Source organism: Macadamia integrifolia, chromosome 10, assembly GCF_013358625.1.
Source record: "Macadamia integrifolia cultivar HAES 741 chromosome 10, SCU_Mint_v3, whole genome shotgun sequence".
Lineage (NCBI taxonomy): Eukaryota > Viridiplantae > Streptophyta > Magnoliopsida > Proteales > Proteaceae > Macadamia > Macadamia integrifolia.
Window position 1 is genome coordinate 17,619,544 of NC_056566.1, and position 6,262 is coordinate 17,625,805.

Sequence of the window (6,262 nt, forward strand, 5' to 3'; positions counted from 1 at the left end):
TTTGGCCCTCTACAGCAGGTAGGCACCTACATGTGCACCAAGAGAAGCTAAAAGCGAATGAGTCATTATCAAAGAAGTTGCTTAGAAAATAGATGAGCCGGCTCAGCTAAGTATCAGCTTTGTAGTACTGTTAGCAAAAACGCATTTTAAATTATGTTTTAAACACGTTTTCGTTTTTTACAGGTTAAAACACGTTTTTCTGCATGCTTTCAAAAGATATGGGAAAAAATAGCAAGCATAAATTATTTCTGTTGTAAACACGTTTAAAACACATTCCCTTTTTTTGGCTTTTCAAGACTTTATTTTTTGTAGATAATGTTTACTTAATTGACCATATCTCTCCCTCCCGAACTCCAATCAACCTTATTCTTTCACCAACTTGAAGGTAATTCAATGATTTATATTTCTCATGATATCACCTTTAACTAAAATTTAATAAACGAACCCTGAAATTCAGCTACAAATTGATGTATTTGTTAAAAAGTGTTTCTAAAGAGATGACTCCTGAGTCCATCTGAACATGCATCACTCTGAGAGTATGTTGATTACATTGACAATAATAAACAACATGATAGAAAATAAATACGGAATGATTCATGAAGATCGATAAGCATGCAAGACAAACACTACAAAAAAACACGTTTTAGGCATACCTGAATCCATGGCTGAAGAATAAGAACTCCTCAATGTCTTCTTGTATGCTCCTCGTACAACACGATCAATGTTGGTCTGGTCTACCCTCTTTTTCTTTTGCTTTTGATCGTTAGCATCACTTAATGGGTCAGTGATAACTATATATAGGGGTGAGGGTAGGGACCAACCCTACAATAAAATTAGGATTTTCTCTCCATTAAGGAAACAATACCTTAGGTCCACACATAGTAATTAATATTTCATACTATTAAGGTGTGCTAATAGAATCCAATATCTCTATAGAGATTATTTACCAATAATATTGGATTCTTTCTATTTACTCCATCTTTAGTCAACACCACTAAACCGGATTTGGAAACAAATCTTGGACTATGCTAGCCCACCTAATTGAAAATCTTACAATCTCCCACTTGGGCAATATATGTCACAAGTTTTAGATTTTTAAAATTTATTTTTAAAACGACTCTCTAGTTTAGATAAATTGAATATGACCACAAACAAAACAGTGTCGAATGGAGTGCACCTTAAACGAAATACCTTGGTCCGAATGAAAATTACAAACACCCAACCGTATTGATCATCACATCTAAAGCGATATGAGACCACATACGTCAAAGTGCTCACAACATCACCGACTTGGGCTGAACAGTATGAAAGTGTGGTATGAAAATAACATGCAATAGTGATCATCATGTCTATTTTCAAATTGGTCTTAGCTCGAAAACCAAATAAGTCCTATGAGACAGATACTGAAGGTCTCATTAACCACAAGCGTCTTCCAAACGCTCAAGCTTCAATCAAAGAAGCTCATTGGGAATGGATCCGGATGTCCCACAACACTAGCACTAGACCTCAATCAAACGAGGTTTTGCTAGCGACAGGATGTGTGTGTATTGACTGAAACCTCAGATACCGAATGAGGTAAATACACCACATATAACCTCAATTTTCTGTAGGAGGCAAATAAATAAGTGTATACACATCAACAAATGGTCATAATAAAAATGTATATACATTCTTGAGAACAATAATAATGCATCATATATATAAAATAAAACTGAAAGTCAAATGTGAACATATTGCACAAAACTCCCACTAATAAAATGCATCAAAAGAACTAACAAGTCCTATATTAGTGACTTGCTCTTGAAAGACTTTTAGAGTCAAGCCCTTAGTAAGAGGATCTGCAATCATGTTTTCTGTAGCAATCTATTCCATTGTAATCTGTGACTCTTGAACTTTCTCTCTGACAAAAAATTACTTAATGTCAATGTGTTTAGAGTCTGGAGTACTTTTATTGTTATGAGAGAAACAACCACAGTGGAGTTGTCACAGAACATTCTCAATGGTTTAGATATAGAGTTAACAATCTGTAATAATGTAGTTCTATAAAAATTTATGATTCATGAGTTTACTCCCACTGATCTTTAGATAGACCTATTCGATTCCTCCTATTTTCATAAAGAACCTTAGCTTGAACATAATTAACAACCACTGGCTTAGGAGGCTCATCAATTCAAGATTAAAATTTATTATCATAATAGCTAGAGAAATATTAAAGGATTAGTTCTATTCCTTAAAATTGGAACCATTCAAACTTTTTTTTAACAGAAAATAGCTAAGAAGTCAAAGCTGACAAATATAATCATACATATTTACCAAAATATACAATATGCAAGAACAGAAGGCATATTAAAATTTCCAACAATATAATTAAATCTGACTAATTGGGCTATTGATCAGATTTATCCCAGTATTGTTTTCAATAACTGTAGGAAAACAGAAATTGGGAAAAGATTCGACGTCATCAGGGTCACACCTGTGGTGATAAGATTACCCAAAACGTAGTGGAATCTTTCACATACAAGGCGAGATGCTCAAAATAACACCACCTGTGGTGGCAAGACAAGAACCTTCAAAGCTATGAAGCCCAAAACATTACCCTCACACCATCAAGCAAAATCGACCACATGAAGACTCACCTGTGGTGCCAAGAGCACATCATTCGTCATATGGTCTCCTTGATTGCAACCCTGAAATAACCTAGAGGGGGGTGAATAGGTTATACTAGTGAAATTTGACTCTTTTCGATAAATAGGTCACAAGTGTGACTGCAAGTTAAAATAATGCGGAGAAAATAAAACAAGAAAAATCACAACACAAGATTTATAGTGGTTCGACTCAATTCGAGTCTAGTCCACTCCCTACAAGAATCCTCTTGTAAGGTATTCCACTAGCTCTCCCTTTCAGTACAGTAGGTAGGGAAGAAAACATTTACAATCTTTTTCACAGATAAGAGTATCCTTACAAATCCCCTTTCCAGGCAGAGAGACGCCTTTACAATCTCTTTTGGAGGTAGAGAGAGACCTTTCTCTTTTTAGGATAAGAGAATCCTTACAATCATAAGTACAGTCTAGAATTGTAAAAACAGAAATAAATAAGAAATAGTGGAATAAGAGGAATACCTCAAGTGTGGTGCAAATGATGAGAATGAATGATAAATGATGAATGATGAATAAAGCACATTTTGTAAAGTCCTCTCTTATGGCTTTGACTTGCACAGGAGAGAGTAGAGGACTTTGATTGAGACTTGAGCCTTTTGTTGGGATTTGTGTAATAGAACAACTCAAGTAGAAATAAAATTATTGAATGCTTGCAATAATGCTCTTAAAGTTCTTTCTTAATAATTATTTAATTAAGAGTGGTTTGGGTATTTATAGGTGAACTTAGTGAAGTATTTTAGATAGGAAATCAGGCTCTAACGGACATATTCTGGGACTACCGGTCGACCGCCATCAGTAGTCGGTCGATCGCCAAGAGCCGTTGAGGCAAAATATAGCCGTTGGGGTACTTCCAGGTAGTCATCGATCGCCAAGAGCCTATGGTCTCAGACAGTTTCGATCGACAGGGGCTTCCAACCGGTCGACCGCCAACATGACATGCTCTATTTTGACATAATGCTATCATACTGACTAGTCGTCAGTGTTTTGACCATAACTTTTCAGTCCAACCTTGGATTGACTTGAGATCAGTTGCGTTGGAATCATAACTCAATTTCCTACAACTTCTATGAAGGTTTTATCTCTTGATACTGTTGTAACCCGGTAGTCACTGAGAGGGGGGGTGAATCAGTGAGTTCAATTCTGATACCTAAAAACCTGTCCGATGTCTGGCCAAGAAGAACCTGATATACCTGTCCCTGTTTGCACACAGTCGTATGCACACTCAACCTCTCATAGGCACTTCCAAGTGTGCACACCCATTCCACATTCCACGCACTTCAATATAAAATGCAAACAACAAGCACCCACAACACAGGGTTTTTACGAGGTTCGGCAATTCGCCTACATCCCCGGAGTAGTGCCTGTAAAGGCTTCGTACCTACTCAATACACTACTTTTGACTGCACCCACAGTCGGGAGCACCCACACCCAATTTTCTCAAGCCGAAGCTGAGATGGCACTCGTAGTGCCGATACAATGTGTAGCACCCACTACACGGGAGCACCCACTCCCGGTGCTTAGCATCCACTAAGCACACAATAAATAATACAATTAAATTGGGCTTATATCAATGCCCTACAGTCAAGCTCTGCCTAGCATATGCATCCACAATTAGCTAGCATGCTTACAGTTCATCCACAACTAACCTAGCATGTATACATTCATCCACAACTAACCCTAACATACATACATATATGTAATGTAAAATCCAGGGTTAGAGAATCTCACAACCGATTGCCTGGGATGACTGAAAACTTATACTGACAAATTTGGTGCTCACACCTTCTCTCTCCTAGGCTTCTTGCTCTTCAAAGCAAACACATCATTGCTTTCTTCTCTTCTTCCTTGGCTTTGAGTTAATGTACCATTAACACACTTCAACCACCTCTTTTACCTCCTTTAATGGCCTAAGAACATTTATCATCAAGAATGTATGTTCATTCAAGGACCAACAAAGAGGGGAAGCTTCTCCTACCAAAACCGTAGCCTTCTTTCACTCAAAATCCATTTTTCTTGCTTCCATGGTGTAGGGCTTGAAAAAACGAAGAAGCTGCAACTTGGTTCACCCAAATCCGACTTAAAATGAAGGAGATATGACCTTTTGAAGTTGGAGCAATGAGATAGCCCGAAATGGAATCTTCGTACGGGTGGCGTAGGCTACACCGGCGGCGCGCGCAACAGGGGCGAAATCTGACCGTAGATCTCATATAAGAGATCTTATAATCCAAGCCGTCCGATTAAACCAACGGACAACAGATCCAAACCGTTAGATTTGAATCTTGATGACGTCATCATGACGTAGGCGCTGACATCGTCAGAAGTGTTGTCGATCTATGATTGGTTGCTTTTCCGGATTTTAAGGGAGCTTGTCTCCCACTTACAAAAGTAAAAATGCATATTGACCGTTAGATCCGAATCGTCCATGATGGCTTTAATCCGATTTCATGAGATCATTAAGATCGGAATCCTTTTTATACCTTCCATATACGCGCGAAACACAATAACATACCTTGATATAGTGTAGCGCCAGTGCATCAAGAATTATGCATCTAACCAATCAAATCCCACGCGCAAGCATCTATCTCGTCCATATCACACCAAAATCTCAGCAGCCTTTGGATGGGCATCAAGCCTACGTGGTCGAATCTTGACCATCCATTTCACTTCCCTTTACTCCTCTTTATTACAATCAAGCCCCTGCCTCCATATGTTTCAGTGCTTAAAGACCCCTTGCAACTCAGACCTTCAAAATCTTTAAATTACATAAAAGCCCCTCGAATTTCAAAAATAAATTCCGAAAAATCCACCCAACACCTAGAGCAACTGATGGATTTTCGGTTTGGATTTTCGAACCGACTTTACGGAAACGCTTATAACTTTTTCATACGATATCCGATCGAGATGAAACGAAGTGCGTTGGAATCGTAACTGGATGATCTACGACTTTTCAGAAGACTCAATCATCTGAATCGTCCATGTAAAAAGACCAAAATGCCCCTACACCTTTCCAATGACGTATCTTTCTCATACGGAATCGGAATGCAATGAAATCAGAACCGTTGGAAAGATTGTATTTTTTTCGTATTGTTACATGTAGAACACTTCCTTTAAATAATTCATCTTCAATGCCGAAACTGCCCTTGACTACCACAAATTCTGTAACTTCTTCATACGGTATTGGAATGTGACGAAATCAAATGCACTGGACTAGGTAAATTACAATCTATCTTTTTCATGAAGAATCGATCTTCCAAAAATGTCATTTTCATTGCCGAAAATGCCCTCGATCGTAAATAGGCTAATTTTGCTAGTTTTGACCCAGAAACCCGCACCACCTATTAATGATGTATTAAACCACTCCATGCATACCAAGTTGCTATGTTATCTCATCGGTGACACTGGACACTATCATGTCATCATTTTCATCCACGTCACCCAAACTAGCCACGTCATCACCGCCACGTCATCACCGCCACGTGGCCGAGTTGCCAACAAGGACAACCATAAAACAACAGATACTAAATTTAAGATTCTCTAAAATACCCTTGAGTCAGGTTAATGTGTGTTCCACACCACTTAGAGGCTTTCCATACTTGGTCAAGGTA